This window comes from Rhipicephalus sanguineus, chromosome 2, assembly GCF_013339695.2.
Source record: "Rhipicephalus sanguineus isolate Rsan-2018 chromosome 2, BIME_Rsan_1.4, whole genome shotgun sequence".
NCBI lineage: Eukaryota > Metazoa > Arthropoda > Arachnida > Ixodida > Ixodidae > Rhipicephalus > Rhipicephalus sanguineus.
This window is the reverse complement of record NC_051177.1, coordinates 224347871-224369884: the sequence shown is the minus strand read 5'-3', so window position 1 is coordinate 224369884 and position 22014 is coordinate 224347871. Positions and strand designations below refer to the sequence as shown.

At 45.8% G+C, this 22014-nt stretch overlaps 1 long non-coding RNA gene across 1 annotated transcript; it reads left to right on the top strand.

The window, feature by feature from the left end:
• Positions 1–14313: 14313 nt before the first annotated feature.
• On the top strand, positions 14314–21672 carry LOC119384120 (uncharacterized). The gene is made up of 3 exons (XR_005181861.2): positions 14314–14548; positions 17475–17605; positions 21413–21672. It is a non-coding gene; the product is annotated as an uncharacterized LOC119384120 (long non-coding RNA).
• Positions 21673–22014: the final 342 nt, after the last annotated feature.

Here is a 22014-nt window from a genome sequence, read left to right as displayed (position 1 = left end):
AAAATACTATTGCCCTTGTAATACTCTGACAAAGATTTTTCAGCAGTCGAATACGTCTACATTGGCCAATAATGCACACTACACTATGCATAGTATGGATTTAAAAATACACTTCAAAGTGAAACTCAGCTTAATTTTTATTATCTTTACTCATAAATTACATCATACTCTCAATGCAATTATCATTCACACATTGAATTGTTTAGAATTTGCTAACGCATTTCATAAAGCCAGTCATAAACATTTACTTTAAAACTAAGACATCTGGACCTTGGCACCAACATGGTCATGTGGATTGGATGCTTCCTATCAATCTGCACTCACTTCGTAACCACAAATGGCCATTACTCACCACTTTGAAGCATCAGTTCGGGTATACTGCAAGGTTCAGTACTGAGCTAGGCGCAGTTTGTTCCTCATTTGTACTAACAACTTCCCTTCCTTGCTATCACCGAACATTCACTCATTTGCTAATAGTGGTGTTGTCATTTCTGAAATAACTAATGCAGACGATTTCAACCACCTGCCATAATTAATGTAGCTAACTGTTGTGAACATTGCTAAAATAAAGTAGGTGTTAGTGAATGTAAAGCCATGCATGTGTCCTGAATCACTCGCAAGGAAAAATAACGCTGAATGAACAGGTACACAAGAAGAGGACAAAACACATGTGCTAAATTTCAACATAATGTTTATTTCCTCGCTCACTTACATATGAACTCGAGAAGCGTACCTTAGCGCAGTCCTTAGCGCAGTTATAAGTTTTTCAATTATCACTTACATATATCGCCCGAGGAAAAGCGTCACATCATGACATGTGCAAAAAATTAAATTCTTAGAAACGACAGTTCTTTATCACTTAGGAGAAGTGATGGAATGCTGATACACAAGGAACCCAGGGATGAGATAGCCTCAGCCTCAAAAATCTCTCTCATAAGCTTGTCACATGTTCTCTTGATTACTGTACATGCGTTGGAGAGCTGTGCTCAGCCGCAGAATTTACAATGAATGGCTAGCCATCCACCCTGCCAATTTTTTTTTGCCGTTACAATGTTCCCTTAATCTATCATTAAAGCAATGGCCCATCTGTCTGATATATTGTTTGTCACAGGAAAGCAGGATGCGATACACAATGCCTAGTGTACAACAAACAAATGCAGATTGATGCTTGTTAACCTTTTGAGGCTTCATCTATATTTTTCACATGATAACAAAAAATATGCCTGCGGAATATCTAAATAACGTGCTTAGAAATGGTACGAAGCACCTTTCATCAAAATATGACCATTAGTTTACGAGAAAAAAGTGGGAGGTATGTGTCCCATTGACCCATGATGTAACAGACTGTGTGCACTAAGGTGTGCAGCCTATGTAAATGGGTCGAATGCTTTAAACCAGGAGCAACTATGCGCGTGAAACTTTTCCGAAGTTGTGATGCACCCACACATGGTCTTAGAGGAATACGCGCAGTATGTGTGTGCCTTTTATTTTTTTTTTGGTTGGCTTTAAACACCAACTCTGTCTGAACGCTTTGGAATGGGCGAGCCTTTAAAACATTGACTCGTTGCGCAATTCACATTTTTTGATGCCTGACGCAATTCTACGCTTCTGCCACGCAATATTAGATGTGCTAAGAGACCCCTCTCACTACATGACATTTATGCAGTGTATTTTTACGTAACTTTTTCGAGCAACACTGTTGCTCAAATACCGTAAAAGAAAGAAAAAAGCAACACCGTGGCTTTGTGGTAGAACACCTGCTTCCCACGCAGACGGCCTGAGTTAGATTCTCACTCGGGCCGAAGTTTTTGATTATTTATTTTATTTGCAGCTTTCGCGATTTTTCGGTCACGGAGAAGATGATGATTTTTCGCTCCCAACCAACGGCGCCGACACCGACTCGAAGCAAGTAGTACATAGGGGCACTTCAGAAACTGTGCAAAAAGAAAAATTCTGGCGCAACTCATTTCTTGTGGTGGTACACAATGTGCACCAGCGCCAGTCGTGATGTGCCAGCGGCTGTCTGACCTAGCTCTTCACATACACTCACCATTTTAGCTCCTTCCTGTCTCTTCTGTTGTTGTAGATAAGGACAAGCACCTCAGTTTTTTTTTGAATTTCTGCCCATATATCAAATTGCAGCTGCGAATCAAGGCAAACCACATAATTGGGGTGCCACTGAATGCACTGATACCTGTAAATGCATTCATGAAATCCATTCAGCTAAGTATGAGGTATTAGCTGTTCTCCCAGATATTGTAAACTCGGTGTTCTCTGTCGCTTCCTCACTGTCTAGAGCATCGATCTCAACATTCTGTTCTTTGGCCCTCAATGTCAGGAACGTCTTAGCCACGGTTTTTACTTTCATTCCCACTGGTAGCGAAGCGGTCAAAAAGGACAAAAAAGAATTTCAGGGTCTTCTAGCATCGATCTCAACATTCTGTTCTTTGGCCCTCAATGTCAGGAACGTCTTAGCCACGGTTTTTACTTTCATTCCCACTGGTAGCGAAGCGGTCAAAAAGGACAAAAAAGAATTTCAGGGTCTTCTCCGTTATAAGGCGTTGTCTCATGATGTAATAGTGCCCCTCAATCTTGAAAACACATTTATGCGTACCTGTTATGTAGTTAGGATTAGCAATGAACTGCTTCATTTTTCGTTAAAGTACGCTTCGAGTACATTATTATTGCCCAATTTACTGCTCCAATTTTCATACAAAATCCATAGTTCGATGCTGTAACATGTTCTCTCAAAATTCAGAAAAGGAGAAACATTCCATAAATCTAAACTTCAGTTATCTTGCATGCAATGGAACGAAAATTAAAAAAAATTCTACAAAACAAAACGAATTTAAATTCTACGCACCACCGATACCACGTGTTGTAAACATGTGAAATATTTTTTCCTGGTTTTCTAAATGCTTCTGACCCACAGCAGCACAAAATCTCTGATGGCGACACGCAGCCGCGGAGCAAGCTTTTACTGAAGAAGTGGGACAGATTCGTCCTATTATCCCTCAAAGGTCATGATTTGGGTTTGCCATTGCGGTAATGAAGGCAACAAGGGCTAGTGAAGGTGCAAAATATGAAGTACCACTGGATTCTATCACAGGTACTTTGCACTTAATTAAAGAGGCCATGCAACAATTTTGAATTATTTCTGCAATGAACCAGAAGCTTACTGCCTTGCCAATCGCTCGCCACAAAATGTTTTTTACAGGGTAAATTGTTATATCCTCATTCCGAAGGCTGAAGTTGGTGGCAGTGCTGTCCGCCGCATCGCCACAAATGAAGCAGGGGACGGTCCTAATGACAGTGCTGCATTTCCATTTTGCACACACACACGCGCGTACTCATTTGTATGCACCTATTTAAACACACGCTGCTTAGAAAACATTTCTTCGTCATCATCGGTGACAGCATAAGCTACACGGACAATATGTCAGGTGAACGCATTGTATATCCCGTCACTTCCAACTAATTGTGCATTCCGTATCTGTCTCGCACAGTTACGCAAGACGGAACTTAAATAAAGGGAGTGGATATTCGCCCGGCATCCGGCTGAATTGCGCGAGCGGAACTTGGCCGGCAGTGTCTCCTCATTGGCCGGCTGTAGTCACATGGTTAATGCCGGAATCCTGAGGCAAAAAGCGCTTTGCCGGCACGGGTGTATTTGCCGAGTGTCATTTCGCGAGTGACCGTCAAGCGAAGATGCCGGCATTTAGTGAGAGAACAATTATATGCCGGTAGTTTGACTTACCCACGCCGTCGCCACATCCGAAAACGCACGTGCGCCGTGACGGCAACAGTTGTCCGGTTCTGGTTTGGCCGGCAGTTTGCTTTTGCGGCCGGCCGTCAAGCGACGAGCGCCGGCACTTAGCGCACGGGTATTTGCGAGTTTCATTTCGCGAGCGGCCGTCAAGCAAAGAGTGCCAGCATTTAGACCCACGCCGTCGCCACGTCTGAAAACGCACGCCGTGACGGCAACAGAGTTGTCTGGTTGTGGTTTGACCGGCAGTTTGCTTTCGCGAGCGGCCGGCCGTCAAGCGACGAGCGCCGGCACCTAGCGTGGAGACAATTATTTGCCGGTAGTTTTACTTATCCATGGTATAGCCTCCCCTGAAAACAGGCAGCTGTGACTACTACGACGGCACAAGTCGTCCGGTTGTGGTTTGACCGGCATGCAGTTTGCTTTCGCGAGCGGCAGGCCGTCAAGCGACGAGCGCCGGCACTCAGCGCGGAGACAATTATTTGCCGGTAGTTTTACTTATCCATGGTATAGCGTCCCCTGAAAACATGCTGTGACTACTACGACGGCACAAGTCGTCCGGTTGTGGTTTGACCGGCATTTGCGCTGTTACTTCGTTTAACTCAGTTAGAACCTGACGGTATATCCTCCACTTAGAATGCCCTGCGAACTTCGCAAGTGTACCGTTGCCTTTCATAGTGCACACTGGAGTGAAAAAAAAAGGGGGGCGGGGTCGTGTTTCAATTTTTTATTTCTATGTTGCCAAAATAAATGTCATACATTTAGAAGTTACGAAAAATTCTGAAATGCACAATACTCACACGAAAGTTTCATATTTTTGTTCTTTGGCTGCCTCTGATAACATATGGAAGGGCTATGTATGATATCAGCAAAGGCGCTACTGAACATCTTGTGCGTTTCTATGAGATGAAAAAGTCCTTGGCCTGGGAATGTCGCTGGAGCCAACATTTCAACAAACGGGCCTGCTTTGTCAGGGCAGCCTTGATGATAACAAGTCCACCTGTTGAAATGTTGGCTCTAGCAACATGCCTTTTCAATGATTTTTTAAATCTCTGCAAGCTTCCATCTTATCCTGAATTTGTCTTTGAATGTCGACAACACACTCCTCACAGTGCTTTTTTTTTCTTGTTGCGCGGTACACAAAAAGTAATTTCAGGCGTTATAACAGGCAACACAAGTCTTAGTTTACACAATTTTAACATGGAAGATATGCACATAAATATTGTCAAAAGTCACCTGCAGTGGGAACATTGCAGTTTCTTCTCTGACTACCTCAAATCAGATGGAGGGGTATGATAATCGCAATTAGTAGAGGTCAAACTCGACACAACAGGTAACGTCAGGTGATATAAAAAAGTAGCACGTCTCAGTTTTAAACAATTTTAACATGGAAGATATGCACATAAATATTGTCAAAGGTCAAGATATGCACATAAATATTGTCAAAAGTCACCTGCAGTGGGAACATTGCACAGTTTCTTCTTTGACTACCTCAAATCAGATGGAGGGGTATGATAATGGCAATTAGTAGAGGTCAAACTCTACACAACAGGTAACGTCAGCTGATATAAAAAAAGTAGCACGTCTCAGTTTTAAACAATTTTAACATGGAAGATATGCACATAAATATTGTCAAAGGTCAAGATATGCACATAAATATTGTCAAAAGTCACCTGCAGTGGGAACATTGCACAGTTTCTTCTTTGACTACCTCAAATCAGATGAAGGGGTATGATAATGGCAATTAGTAGAGGTCAAACTCTACACAAAAGGTGCACGTCTCAGTTTTAAACAATTTTTACATGGAAGATATGCACATAAATATTGTCAAAAGTCACCCGCAGTGGGAACATTGCACAGTTTCTTCTTTGGCTACCTCAAATCAGATGGAGGAGTATGATACCAGCTACAGTGCCAGTCAAACCCTTCATTGTCTCCATGACATTTCTCACTTTTTTTGTTGTTGCATGGTACACAAAAGGTCATTTCAGAATGGCTTGCACATGATGCCATAGACGCAGCTTCTCAATGAACTGGCACTGCACGATGGTGGCTCTGATGACAAACAAGTTTCGTCTGTGAAAAGAACATGGCAGGAACATCTCTGTGTGCAAATAACAAAAGTACATGCATGTGATGTTTTGATAACATTAATGTGGCATCGCTAAACGCCGCGTCCCCACATGCTGGTGCTCCAACACGGTGCTTTCAATGACATCAATACAAGCCATCAATAACAAGTAACGAAGTTGTTTGTACAATGTTGACGTGAAAGCCAATGCACAATGTTGACCTATATAATAGTCACACACTTGGAACATTGCCACAGTTTCTTTTTTGGCTGCCTCTTCAACAATGTGCAAGGTATATGGTACCAGCAGAGACACCAATCACAAAAAATAGTCAAACTTCTCAAGCTCTTCGTGACACTGTTCACATTCCCACTGGTGCATTGATATGTTTCACCTTCACTGTGCTCGTTACAGAGAGCCATGCATCACTGCTAAAAAGGGCCTTACAAGGTTGATGTCCATGCACTCATCCAAAACACCACAGTTCAGCAAATCTGGCTTTGTTTTCACATCTTCTTCAAGAATTTTATCACTGAGGGCACTGATAACACCTAAACAGTTGCGCTCAGAATATTAGGTGGTATAGTAATCGTCGGTGATGTTTTTCCCCTTTATTTCACCATGTTTGTCACCGACGTGGCGGGACTACGTCACACTATCTTGACATGTATCGGCAAATAATTGTCTCCGCGCTAGTCGCTTGACGGCCGGCCGCTCGCGAAAGCAAACTGCCGGTCAAACCACAACCGGAGGACTTGTGCCGTCGTAGTAGTCACAGCCTGTTTTCAGGGGAGGCTATACCATGGATAAGTAAAACTACCGGCAAATAATTGTCTCCGCGCTAAGCGCTCGTCGCTTGACGGCCGGCCGCTCGCGAAAGCAAACTGCCGGTCACACCACAGCCGGACGACTTGTGCCGTCGTAGTAGTCACAGCTGCCAAAACTCGCTCGTCGCTTGACGGCCGGCCGCTCGCGAAAGCAAACTGCCGGTCAAACCACAACCAGACAACTCTGTTGCTGTCACGGCGTGCGTTTTCAGACGTGGCTACGGCGTTGGCAAGTCAAACTACCGGCATGTAATTGTTCCCGCACTAAATGCCGGCACTCTTCGCTTGACGGCCGCTCGCGAAATGAAACTCGCAAATACCCGTGCGCTAAGTGCCGGCGCTCGTCGCTTGACGGCCGGCCGCAAAAGCAAACTGCCGGCCAAACCAGAACCGGACAAATGTTGCCGTCACGGCGTGCGTTTTCAGATGTGGCGACGGCGTGGGGAAGTCAAACTACCGGCATATAATTGTTCTCTCACTAAATGCCGGCACTCTTCGCTTGACGGCCGCTTGCGAAATGACACTCGGCAAATACCCGTGCCGGCAAAGCGCTTTTTGCCACAGGATGCCGGCATTAACCACGTGACCACAGCCGGCCAATGAGGAGACACTGCCGGCCAAGTTCCGCTCGCGCAATTCAGCCGGATGCCGGGCGAATATCCACTCCCTTAAATAAAAGTGATGGTTCAAGTACACTTCGCCCAATTGACTTTTCAACTGTAAGCGATCGATCCGCAAAGCACGCACTTACCACACATATATGTACGCCACAGTACAAGCTGTGCGTCAAACAGACATTCCCAAATCACGTAACACATGGCCTTTATCTCATGCTCGTACAGCTCGTTATCGTTGCTTATAGATTTGGCGGCGGTCCACTGAACACGGGGACATCGCAGAAACAAAAGCGGCAACGACTTGCACATGAATCACTTTCTACTACCACGGCCGCTACATAAAAAAAAACAGGCCGTGCTACTACACTCTTCACAACGCGACCACGTCCCCACGGTAACACCAACCACGGCCAGAGGTGGTTCTCGCGACGCTAATGCAGGCTAATGCACACCAGCGTTGCCAGATTGGAAAGGGGCTTCGACACCAACCCCAGAACAAAATTTCACCAGATTTCACCAACACTACAAAATGGCGACTATGACGTCATTTTTTTCTTTTTAGTGTTTTACTTTGCAAAAGCCCTGCCCCATAGAAAATATTTTTTGTTGTTTATAACGATATTATTACAAAGGAGAGTGATTTGATTATTTCTGCATTTTTTACTTGTGGCTGTCAGCGTATTCGTATCACATTCGTATAATTTTTTTTTTCCGTCGCCGGCACGGGGACGGAGCCCCGCCCCTAGAAAACGGACCAATCAGAAATCAGTTTACGTTTGGAGTTCCGAGTTCCGAGAAGAGCCACGCGTCTACGGCATCTACGGCCCCTGGGTCCGTGGCCTTGGAACACTGAACGCGCGCCTGACTGAATGGGCCATAAACGTGGGGACAAGTGGTTGTTTGTGTGTGTGTGTGTTTGTGGTGCGAGGAGGAGAGCGCCAGCGAACCATTTGAGCTGCGTGGACAATTCCTATTTTGGTGCATCAGTCGATCAACACTGCACAAAAACGTGCTGCTGTCGAAGCCAAAGGCCCCGCCGCTGCCATTGAAGAAGGCAGGCGTGTGCTTCCCGCAACATCCGGTGACCGTGTGCCTATGGCACACTGTGTATCAGCAGGCAAACTTCTCAACGAACAAAGCACCGCGGGGTGACATACGAGAACGGAAGAAAGACAATATATATAAAAATAGAAGTTCGGGACCGGGGGGGGGGGGGGTGGCGAACGGAAGGCGGCGGAGGGAGCAGGAATGTCTTTTCGAAGAAAAAAAAAAGCATGGGAAGAGGGTGGATGGTGCACCATCGAAGCTGCGTAGTCCGCAGGCGCCTCTTCCGAGCAGGCAAAGAAACAAATGCCGTAGACGGATGAAATGGGCTACGTACAGATGGGAAGAACAGCGGGGGAGGGGCGGGAGTGTAGCTATCTCTTGTACTACACTCGTACGGTTGTGTGTGGGGGTGGGGAGAGAGCGAGGGGGCACGGGTGCGCGCAAACGAAGACGCGTCTGCACGTGGCAGTGGCGCTCAACAGATGCATCCACCGTCGCGAAGTGACGCACGAATAGTCAGGCAACCACTTTCGAAACAGCTCCAGGATCCCATAACACTTTCTTTGCAACAAATATTCACAGATTTTAACATTAAAGGAACATTACGATTACTTTTAATCGACAAAAACTACTACAATTATCTAGACTGAGGTAGGCGTACACATCAGCGACTGGAGCATTCGGGTTATTTTGTAACTATACCTACATTGAAATACAACAGTGACAAGACTATTCAAGGTGGCTTTTTGTCACTAGCCTTTAAATAAAACTGAGGCATAAGAATTAAGGTCTCTTTAACCGAACACCGCACATCGAGCTAAACATTTATTGAAACAGATAAACCAACCGGTTATTACGTACAATGGGCTTTAGCGCCACAGACAGATAAATATCATTGTTGAAAACTGGATCTGCAAGAAATTTACATCACGCGATAACATTTAAATTTCTTCCAAAGGTAGCGCGTCCAAGAGGGGACAAGGCGAATGACGCATAAACACACATACACAGCATATTGTGTATGTACAGCGATGTGTATCTGCTGGGGGCGAAGCCAGAAATTTCTTTTTCGGCGAGGGGGGGGGGAAGCAAAACTGAAAATTTTCGGGGGGGGGGGAGGGTTGAATCCCCCCCCCCCTGGCTACTCCCTGATGTCTATGCCTGTCTATTTGTCATTCGCCGTCCCGTCTTGCATGCGCTATGCCTTTGGAAGATTGCAAGCGAGCCCGCCGTGCAACACATAAGAGTTGCGTCTGTTGTTAGTCATGCATGTAAGCGTGTACAAAAATGACCCCTCAATGCTCCAGCATGTCGTTACTTCTGGGTTTTCCGTCCATGCTGAAGAGTGTATATTGGAAAAATATTTGGTATTTCGAATATACACTATTCGATTCGAATGCCGAATCGAATAGAACACTATTCGATTAATTATTCGAAATTTTAGAATATATATTCGCACACGTACTCCTAGAAACAGGCAAGGAGGTTTTTGGGTGGCCCACCCAATGATGTTAAAAAAAGATGCTGGAGTGGAAAAGCCGAACGATAAAACGTCGTCAGCTAAGAAAAAGTAGCAAGTCAGCTGTCACATGTGCTCTTCTTAGTTTAAAACCAATTAGCTTACCCTTACCCACGGTGTAAGATATATACTCGATCTACATATATCTTACACCATGCCCATACATCTCATTTTGTCTTATGATGAAGCCAGTGTCCACAAACCGACTTCAGTTATTTAGCCCTGTTTACTGTTTTTATCCACTTAGCGCGTGTTAAGGGCCCAAAAACTACAAAGAAAACAAGAGGTAAAGACAAGGTTGGTTTTGAACACGGACCTTCGATGGATAATTGTTCCGAACAGATACTTCCCAACGTGCCTCTATGTTACTGGCATCCTTATCAAAGCCTTGGCGAGCTTTACATACTCATTCGGATATATTACTTTCCTCGTAACCGACCAATGACTAACCTATAGCATTTACGTCACCAGAACAAGGGCATTTTCTAATCAGACATCAGACGAGAAGGGTAGGTTATTCAGGTAAGGTATGTCCAAACGCTGGCTTCACATTCGCTTCTCCGAAGTTTCGATTACTTCCACTATAGAAGTTTTTTAACCTCCTTAGAGCCCGTCGCCTTCTAGAGCCATAAAGGTGGATATGCATAAACAAGGAGAAGGAGAAAATTAACTTTATTACTGAAGACAAGAGGTACGAGCGGGGTGGCGTCCAGCAGGCCCGCGAACTGTCCCGCGACCTTCGGCACACAATGAGCCTGCTCGGCCGGTTTCGGTTTGAAGGCTTGTAGATTTGAGTGCAGCAAGAAACTGGCGCTAAGAATAATTGTAGTGACAAGCCACTCCTCAACATTTTTCACCACTTTTCACCAGATTTTGTCTGGTGTAGCCGTTCTGGCACCTCAACACCAGCAGCCCCCAATTTTCACCAGATTTTCCCAATCTGGTGCCGAATTTCACCATCTGGCAACGCTGGCGCCACAAGCAGCCGACGCGGCCGCGGAGACCACGTGATCCTGCCAAGTACGTCACGCCGACGGTGGCGCCGGCGTTTCCAGTGGTGGGCCTCGAGGCCAATACTTCTGGGCAGCGAAAAGAGCGGGAACGAACAAACGAGGCGCCGCGGAGTGAAATGCGAGAACGGAAGGAAAACAAGATATATAAAAATAGAAGAAACGGGACGGTGGTGTGAACGGAGGGCGGCGGAGGGAGCAGTGTTATCTTCTCGAAGAAAAAAAAAAGAAAGCACGGGAAGAAGAGGGTGCATGGTGCACCATTGAAGTTGCATAGTCCGTAGGCGGCTCTTCCGAGCCCCAGGCAAAGAAACAAACGCCGAAGACGGATGTAATGGGCTATGTACAGATGGCAAGAACAGCGAGGGGAGGAGGGGGTGTAGCTATCTCTTGTACGTGTGAGTGCGAGGGGGGAAGTGGGGAGGGGGGCACACAATTCCTCGGCGCGGCGTATTGCGCACAAACGAAGACGCGTCTGCACGTGGCGGTGGCGCTCAACAGGAGCATCCACCGTCGCTAAGTGACGCACGAATAGTTAGGCAACCATTTTCGGAACAGCTCCAGGACTCCATAACACTTCCTTTGAAAGAAATATTCACAAATTTTAACAAAGGAACATTACGATTACTTTTAATCGACAAAAACTACTACAATTATGTAGACTGAGGTAGGCGTACGCATCAGCGACTGGAGCATTCGGGTTATTTTGTAACTACACATTGAAATACAGCAGTGACGAGGGTATTCAAGGTGGCTCTTTGTCAATAGCCTTTAAATAAAATTGATGCATAAGAATTAAGCACTCTTTAACAGAACACCACACATCGAGCTAAACATTTATTGAGACAGATAAACCAACCAGTTATCACGTAATGGGCTTTAGCGCCAGAGACAGATAAATATAATTGTTGAAAACTGCATTTGCAAGAAATTTACATCACGACAACACTTGCATCCTAAGGTATAGCGCATCCAAGACGGGACAAGGCGAATGACGCATAAACACACATCATTGTGTATGTAGCGATGTGTATCAGCTAGGAGAGAAGCCAGAAATTTTTTCGGAGGGGGGCGAGGGGGGGGGGGGTCAACCATATACTTATGTATGTTCGTCTCTCATGTCTCTCATAAGGTCTCTCATGTGCGTGTATGCATACGCGAGCAAAATTGACCATTTTCAGGGAGGGGGGTTGAACACTCCCAACTCCTCCTCCTCCTCCTCCTCCTCCCCCTCCCCCCCCTGGCTAACACCCTGATGTGTATGCCTGTCTACGTGTCATTCGCCTTGTCCCGTCTTGGATGCGCTATGCCTTGGAAGCTATAAATTACAAACGAGCCCGCCGTGGTTGGATCTGTTGTTAGACATGTAAGCGTGTACAAAAATGACCCCTCAATGCTCCAACGTTCGTTACTTCGGGGTTTTCCGTCCATGCTGAATAGCGTATACTGGAAAAATATTCGGTATTTCGGATATGCACAATTCGATTCGAATGCCGAATCGAATATTAATTCGCGCACTCCTAGAAACAGGCAAGGAGGTTTTTGGGTGGCCCACCCTATGATGTTAATAAAGATGCTGGAGTGGAAAAGCCGAACGATAAAACGTCAGCTAAGTAAAAGTAGCAAGTCAGCTGTCACATGTGCTCTTATTTTAAAACCAATTACCTTACCCTTACCCACGGTGTAAGATATATACTCTACATATATCTTACACCGTGCCCTTACCTCACGTTTTCTCTTCGTATGATGAAGCCAGTGTCCACAAACCGACTTCAGTCATTTAGCCCTGTTAACTGTTTTTATCCGCGCGTGTTAAGGGCCCAAAAACTATAAAGAAAACAAGAGGTAAAGAAAAGGTTGGTTTTGAATACGGACCTTCGATGGCTAATTGTTCCGGACAGATACTTCCCAATGAGCCTCTGTGTTACTGGCTTCCTTATCAATGTCTTGGCAAGCTTTATTAGACATATCACATACGTACTCATTCGGATATATTACTTTCTTCGGGATAGTAACCGATCAATGACTAAACTATAGCATTACGTCACAGTCGGACATAAGACGGGAAGGCTATGTTTTTCAGGTAAAGTGTGCCCAAACGCTGGCTTCACATTCGCTCCTTAGAAGTTTCGATTGCTTCCACTCTAGAATTTTTTTAACCTCCTTAGGGCCCGTCGCCTTCTAGAGCCATAAAGGTGGATATGCATAAAAAAGGAGAAGGAGAAAATAAACTTTATTGAAGACAAGAGGAACAAGCGGAGAGGGACACGGTGGCGTCCAGCAGGCCCGCGAACTGTCCCGCGACCTTCGCCACACAATCGGGCTGCTCACGAAAACTCTATGGCTCGGCCGGCTTGGTTTGATGGTTTGTAGATTTGAGTGCTAGTTTCAGCAAGAAACTGGCGCTACCGTGGGATGCGGATGAAGGGCCAACAAGTCGTCGGCAAAAACGCGGTGTAAATACGAATAATTGTAGTGGCAAGCCATTCCTCAACATTTTTCACCACTTTTCACCAGATTTTGTCTGGTGTAGCTGTTCCGGCACCTCAACACCAGCAACCCCCAATTTTCACCAGATTTTCCCAATCTGGTGCCGAATTTCACCATCTGGCAACGCTGATGCACACAGTTCACGGGTTCACGCTCAAAACGAACACAGTAGTGCCTTCTCTGCGAACACCCACCACGCAGAAATAAACAGCGGCCTGAACGCTACTCTGCCGCCGCCTATTCATACACTTCAAGCCAAGTCAAGCCGGTTTTAAGCGGCTATATGGGTGCACCTAACGTTTTACCCCACCTACTGTCTGCGTCCACCCGGTCGCTCCAGACACTGCACGACGCGATGCGCGTTAACTTCAAGGAGGTTAAAGAAGTTTTTTTATAGCCTCCTTGGTTAACTTTTAGTACAGTGTACTAGCGCGGCCGCTGGATAAAAAGTGCACAGGTACGGCCTGCCGCGTGCTCCGAAACCGGCGTCAGAAACGATCTATTCTGCGAAAACGAAACTGCAGCTGCGATGGCCCCGATTGGCCCCGATAAATGGTTCCAACACAACGGGACGGCCGCTATCTAATTCTTTGTCCGTTCTTGTGTTGTTTTGTGCTACTATTTTCCTACAGAAGTCTAGTCTAAGAAAACGTTTTGCAAAACCTATGTCTATGGGCACAAGTGCGTTATAGGTCTGTTAACGTCTTCTGTTAACATGGTGTGGTCCACAAAATAAAGCTTAAATTTATTTTGCTGTCTGGTCCGCAGCATAAAGCGGGGGTTTATTTTGTGGTCCCGTCCGCAGGCGTATATTCTAGTACAGTGTTCTAGAAGTATTCTAGCGTGACGGGCGAGCGTCTAAAAAGCGTACAGAATCCTTTTGTGTTTGTCAGCTAGGTACCTAGGGAGAGAATCTCAGGGATTTTCGATGGTGGCGCCGGCACTTCTAAGCGGAGCTTTTTGGAAAGCCGCTTCCCCCGACCGGTGTCGGCTGTGTTCCACATGTGCACGGTATCGCGCGTTCGTCTCTCGTCTCTGTACCGACGACAATGACCGCGTGTCGTGCAGCTTTCGTTTCGACAGCGTAGTCCGTGAACCGGTGTCCCGTAGCGACTTTGTCGTGACCGCCTTTGCTTGATTGACGGACGTCGAGGGCGAAGCAGAGCGAAGATGCTGCAATGCGCTGCTTTGCCACAACAAGTAAGTAGCGATCTCTGTTCGAGTTTTGCTCCGCTAGTCTCTGTCGCGAGTAATAGCCACAAGTGCCGGCGTACCGGTTACATATCAAAGTGTGATAGTATAGCTATGCTGCCGTTCTTACGTTGTGGGTTCGGAGCGTGATAAACATTTCGAACTGCGGCACAAGAGGCTCATCCGCGATCGCTGCGCGAGCAGAAAATAATTTGCTGCGAAAGAACCGATCGTGTGTTTCATGCACTACAGTCGCTACAGTTGGACATGGTTAATTTGCACCAACTCGTCCAATGTTCGGCTTTGCGTAAGTGATAACTGCTACTGATATCTCATCAACTAGTAGTAAGGGCATTCACTTGTCGTTAATCCTAGGCAAGTTCTTAGATTCTTTGTACTGCGGTAATGAATAATCCTGTTTGGCGACTGGGACGTTTGAAAACCTGGTACTTATAAACAAGAAACAGCTAAAGAAGCGACTTAGCATTTTATTCTAATGGTGCGCTGGGCGATGTTTCGTTAACTTCGCGATTACTTGTACTAGTTTTTTGTACCGAAACATGTCTTACAGTCTGAATCACACTTGTCTGGAGTGCCCAAGCGGTTCACTCGGCCGCCGTCTTTTGCAAAGGTACGCAGAGAGTGACGCCATACAAATACCACGGTCATACGGCAAGATGCAAACATTCGAATGTAACAGAGAGTTGGTAAAACACTAATGTTTTACTAGTACAAAAAAGGAAGACATGAAAGAAACTAAACTAGACATGTCAGCCTCATCATTGTACAAAATATTCACGAAGGTAATTTCGAATAGGATAAGAGCCAAGTACACTTGACTTTGAAGGGACCCTGAAACTGTTTTTGAAATTTTGTAAGAATTTAGGCTTCATCATCATCAAATCATTCGCACCATGAATTAAGTCACGCACTGCGTATCCAGGCAGCTGCAAGCAATTATAGTGACACACTCCTCAACCCTGCTTTGCCTCCTCAACTTGTCAAAACAGCCAACCGTCGCTGGCGACTGCAGCGCACTCGACAGGTCAAGCTCCATTGAGCGTGTGCCGTCAGGCAACAGAGACCAAGTGTGTGGAGTGGTTGAGATCTGCTCCAAAAGCATGCAGACAAACAAACAAAAAGTATATGAGAGCGATCGCTGATCAGCCTCAACTCGGGCAAAGTGGTTGTGTCTTCAGGGGTGAAGCTAGAGCCGCAGACACGTGGATCCTGCAGGCATTGGGTGGATAACAAACAAAATATCTTGCTGGGCTAGTTGGTTCATAATCTTCAAAATTGGATAGCGCGAAATCGGACAGATGCACAGGACCTGTTCGATTTCGTGCTATCCAATTTTGAAGGTTGAGTGGATAGCGAGAGCCCGATGCTCACTGCAGTGATGAGCTGAAGCAACTCTGCTCACCAGATGCCTTACAAGCTTTACAAGTCACCACTTGCTATATTTGTGGCACACAACTCAGCTAGGGCATCAATGGTGTCAGAGAAAAAAAATTTTGTGATAAACGCTGTCACGCAGCCCATGTCAACACAGAATGCTCGCTGCCAACCGAAAGTTCCGTGACTATACTGTTGCAAGTTACAGCTGTTGTAATGCTTATGTTACAGTTGTTCCAGGACCAGCAGCAGTAACACGTTGCATTATAGACTGCTGCGTGTAATCTCCATAAGCAGTGTTTTCATTCCGTATGTTTAGGTGGCAAACTTCTTTTAGCAACTTCACCATTGTGTTCCTAACAGAGATATTCCACGATATCAGCTGACAGTCACACAACAAATATGAAGCTGTACGCTGACATAATCACCTTACATGTATACCACAGTGACTTGGAAATGTTTGCCTTTGTAAACTTTTCCAAATCTTTTTTTTTTAGATGCAAGCAGTTTGTTACCAGCATGAGAATAAGTAAAGTGTTAATAGTGACTCCATTCCGTTCAGGTGGTTGAGTTTCTTGAGCAGGTGACTTGACGAGGGTGCTTTTGCCGAATTTTGTTTACTAAAGGACAGCTGCCGGCAGGGCACCTGTTTCATAGTCCCCCTCAGGAATGAAAAAATCCTCACCATTATTTGAATGTTTGTTTATTTCTTGCAATGTTTAAAATACCACTGGCGTAAGCAGCCAGTGTGCCCTGCAAACTTGTCATTGACGTCGAATATACTCGTAGAACAGGTGAATTATCAGTGAGCCTGAGCAGCCACTAAATGCATGATACTGATTATGAGGTCACAAGTTGTCACTAATTTGGGCATTTGCGCTTACTTTGAAACCATATTAAAATGTGTTTAAGACTACGTTCACCAGTAATACATGGATTGAGGTGCCTATATGTGCGGGAGAATGTAACACAAAAGATTTTGGCTTTGAAGTTGCGTTGTCAGGGGACCTTTAAGTGGCACAATCAATCAATGCACAGGCCTTGTTGAGAAAACAAATGTATTTGCTTGCTTCAGCATTCTGCACATTACAAAAGTGGCTGGCTGTAAACATCTGCAGCCCCACCGCTGTGGGGCATCCGTTGTTCTCCAATAAACCCTATTACACTACTACGTATGGCAATTGTCACTGAAAGCCACGTGCATAAAAATGAATGTTAAAGATTTGCTAAAAACTGCGCATAACAAGCTGCTGCCCAACATCAACATGCACTTTGTGCCCAAGCATGCTGCTATTGTCAAATTTGACGCAAAACATGATTTTAATTCATGACCTTGAGAAATAGTTGGAATGCTTATTCTGATTATGGACTGAAATGTTGCTAATCTTGGAAGTTATTTGTTCTTGGACACATTGCACACTTGGTTCAGTGAATATGCTTGGTCAATATGTTTTAGAGTCTGGGCATGCACTCTGAATAATGTCTTTCAATAGAGAAACCAAAGCAAATTTTCACATTGTGCTTTTTATTGGCATTTCAGGAGCAACACAGTAGGATGACTAAAGGACGTAACCCTTCTGGACGGGAATTATATGTCGAAGAACTGTTTTGAAATGTACAATAACGAAGATATTGGCATTCTCCTTGCACCATCATCTGCGAGCTGCAAAGGTGAACACACTCTCATGTTAACAGGGCCACGTGCATGCACTGGTACAAGGTTGTTCAGATGTGCTAGACAGAACAAAACACAATCTTAAGTCTTCATGCACCAACCACAGAAAATGAGGGCCGAACATCAGCTCCACAAGTGAAAGCAGGTTTCTAGCAGCCTCATATCAACAGTCACTCTGTTAACTCGATCATAATTGCTCATTCCTCTGCTGTATAGACCGTTTTCATAGCGCCCTTCACGCGAACAACTCCAAGCCACCATGTTTAGGGCGCCACAGCAGATGACACTGCGACTAGGTTGACTACCTACTGCGATTGCCGGTGCGCGGCGTTTCGTTAACATGGCAGTCAGCCCGCATGTTGTGAATTGTGCTGGAAATGTGTTGCTAAAGATGGTTGGAAGGTGCTGTTTTCCGTTGTGTCACCAACTAGGCTACCGCGACGAGAACGGAAAGGTATGTGCAACAGAGTGATGTAAGCAAACACACGTGTCACATATCTATGCACAGTGCATGTGTCAATGTCATTATAGTCGTGGAAATGCTAGGCCGTGCAGGCATGCTGTGGATTTTTATGTAAAATGCTCATCCCTGCGATGGATGGCGCATAAAGCGCGTTGCACTGGCTTCCGTACTTGACGTTGGCGACCTAGAATTCCGACATTGCCAGCTTTGCAGGAAAATGGGATGTTGCTGGCAGCGCGGTTCAGGGCCACGAAGCGTGCGGAATGAAACTCGCAGTCTTGTTGATGTAGCCGGTGGAGTCGGGACATGATAGCGCGGGCAGCAATGACGCCAAGCCACCGACATAATAAGTACATACAGTGTATTTTGCCAAATGGAAGGCCGCTGCTGGCAGCCAAGTTGTTGTGGTACCTCAGCGGACCTGACTACACTCAGTTTCACACATCAAGCGCACCGCTGTTGAAGCTGTGCAAGTTGTTCGGTCAGCAAAATGTATAAATCCGCGTGTCCGCTTTCTTTAGTTTTCGCGGTTGTGAATCACAGTCTGGCGGTAAAGACATTGAACTATTTGTTAGCGCAAACACATTTTTGTTTTTCGAAGTATCGCTAGCCTCTACAGCGTTGCACTTGTTGTATGCGGGACAGAGTACGCGAAAGTGCTCGGCACTGGCCGCTTGAGACTTCCAGTCTCGCGCGTCCACCTCGTTTTGCAGGCCGGTCACCGTTGTGTTCTTCATAGGCGAAGCTGCTACAGTTACATGCACGTAACTTTCCGTCAGCAGCTTTCAGCTCTGACGAGAGATATTCCTCGTTACCGGCTACTGAATTCCGAGTTGGAGGGGTTATGCGTCCGCCTCGGCGCAGCAGCCGCATCAAATCGTTCGTCCACCCGGTCGACGGGTCACTCATTACAACGTCGAAGTCAGTTGCACGACCTTTTCAACGCAAGGCACGAGCGGATTCATTCGCAGAGATTTCGGAGGCGATCTCACTCGGACTCAGACTCACTAAAATTTTCCTCAGCTGCACTGACTCGGACATAATCTTGCCAAAATATGAGGGTGTTCTGTCAAATAAGGTTCCCAAGGTGCTGCAGTCACAAACACACTGCTGTGCTGGATTCAGCGTCTCTGTCACGCAGCGTGGTTTCCCTCTCGTAGTCTCCGCTTCCGGCGAGCTGTCTGCGACACTCAGGCTTGGCAGCCATTAGAAATGGAGCTCCCACTCGCTTCTTCTGTCAGGTGCGAATTACGCTCTGCGATTCGTTTTTTGTGTGCAAAAAACACTGCGCCGGTGGACATTCATTCCCAATTGTCTACGGAAAAGTGTATGAGCATTCAACATGTGTGCAAATGGTGCAGAAAATTCAAAGACGGACGTGCAGACGTCCATGACGAACAGCGTTCTGGACGCCCATCGGTTTCGGACGAAACAATTGCGAAAGTGGAAGAAACAATGCTGAAAGATCGAAGGGTGACGGTTCGGGAGCTCTGCGAGACGATCCCCGATGTCAGCAAGACCTGCATTGACAAAATTTTGACAGACCATTTAGGGTATGCAGAGGTTTCTGCAAGGTAGGTCCAGGGAATGCTTACAGAAAACCATAAATGGAGACGTGTTGAAGCAGCCTGCGAATTTCTTCAGGCCTACGAAACCGATGGCGAGAAATTCTTGGACTTCATTGTCACTGGGGTCGTGTAGTGGACCTGGGTTCACTACACGACACCAGTGGAAACATCCAGAGTCGCCGAAGCCGCGAGAGTTCAAACCGGCAAAGTGATGGCGAGTGTTTTTTGGGACAGGAGGGATTATTGTTGTGCGAATTCATGCCCGCTGGTACAACAATCAATGCGAACCGCTACTGTGAGACGCTGGAGAACCTTCGCCGCGCGATTCAAAACAAGAGGAGAGGCGTACTCACGAAGGGAGTGCGTTTCCATCAGGACAACGCTCGTCCGCACATTGCCTGTGTAACGATTGATCTCATCAACAAATGTGGATGGGATACTGTCACTCACCCGCCCTACAGCCCAGACTTAGCCCCAAGTGACTACCATCTCTTCCCAGAATTGAAGAAATACCTGGATGTGATTCATTTCAGAACCGAAGAGGAGCTTAAAGAAGAGGTTTTAAGCTATCTACGTGGCATGGCAGTAGAGTTCTACGATGTAGGCATAAATAAGATGGTACACCACATGCAAAAATGCATTGATCTCCACGGTGATTATGTTGAAAAATAGGGGAAAGTCTAAGCTTTCCAAACATGTATTATTTAATGCCAATAAGCATGTTTTTTATTGTGGAAAATTACTGCGAACCTTACTTTACGGACAGCCCTTGTATTACGCAGCCAGACTCTCCAAGTGAGTCGACTCATGAGTGAGTTTGCCAACCTATGGCAGTGTGAGATCATGTACCATTTTTAAGTTTCACAATCCAACCTTCACTCAGCTTTTTACCCGGTGGACACGTGTGAAAGCTGGCACTGGGCTCCGGTGCATGTATCCTGCACTGTGGCACCGAGTACTGGCCTATCATATAAGAACCCTTCAAAGACAGGGATTACATATTGCTTCTTAACACCTATAGCGCACAGAAAAGACAGGAACACAGAAGTACGACGCAGACACAGCGCTATGTCTGCTAGCGCTGTGTCCGCGCCATAACTCTGTGTTCCTGTCCTTTCTGTGCGCTATAGGTGTTAAGATGGAATACCAACATGCCCAAGCTCACGTTTTCATATTTCTGTGCTTTCAAGTGTTGTCAAGTGCTCATCCGAAACGGGAGAACTCCTCATTTAATCAAAATTACAGCACAGGTGGTATTCTAAAATTTTGTTTTCAGCACATGTAGGTGCTCCCTAAGCAGACAACGCTGCTGCTGATCCTGCCTATCTGTCACGCTGACGGTGGCGCCAGCTTTTCAAGTGGTGGGCTTCGTGCCCAATAGTATGGGAAAGGGAAGGGAAACAGAAGTGAGTGTGAGGAGGAGGGGAGATGGGGAAGCATAGCATATTCTTATATAGTACATTATAGCAAGGGGTGGAAAGGGAAAAGAGGGTGAGGAGGAGGGGAACACCACTAGCTTTGTTTCCTCAGTCTTTGTGCCATAGTGCGTAGCTGCCCCCAGTTTTTTTTTTTTTCTCATCACTAACTGCCACATTCAAGAACCAACTTTATACTTAGCTTTTGACTTAAGAGTGTAACCGGCCCTTAACACCTTTTAAGAATGAGCCTTGCACTTAAGTGCAGCATTTGTTGGCACGCACTTCAGCACCGTAATTGTAAGGTGGCACCGTCCTTTTAGATATTTATCACTCTATAACTTTTTTTTTTTACAGGCTCTCCACCTAAAGTATGACAAGGAAGCAGTAGACTCATCATTCACGATGCTTATTTTATGTGCTTCCAAGGGATGCGGCCAAAGGATGACCTGCGGAATATTTGTGCGCTCGATCGGCGCCGCAATCTCCCGAGCAAAGTTCACCTTTGCTGAAGATCCAAGCGTAAGAAACTGAAGCAGCAGACGGCTTCAAGCCATGATCTGTGCGAATCACCTTTATGGGAGCTGCAAAAAAGAATAAAAAGTGTATCCCCAGTGTTTATGTACTTTTATTATACTGTAACAGTATATTTCTGAACAAACCATCTGAAACATGGTGGATCGGTAGCACTGCAGAAAGCCGATGAATGCTTGTGAAAACATGGAAATACACAAAGCAGCATACGATCTTACCACTCGTGTGGCCGCTGCATCTTTCCTTTGCCCCAAGGAAGCACGCAGCACAGTGAAGCGGACTTACAAGCTGACGTCCAAGGACGCGGCAGATGCTCAACATAAATTTTCTCACTTAAAACAAAAATCACTATAATTAAACTTTCCAATCAAGTGCAAGCACCCAATTTTAATTTGACTGCATCACCAAAGTGCATGTGCCTGAAC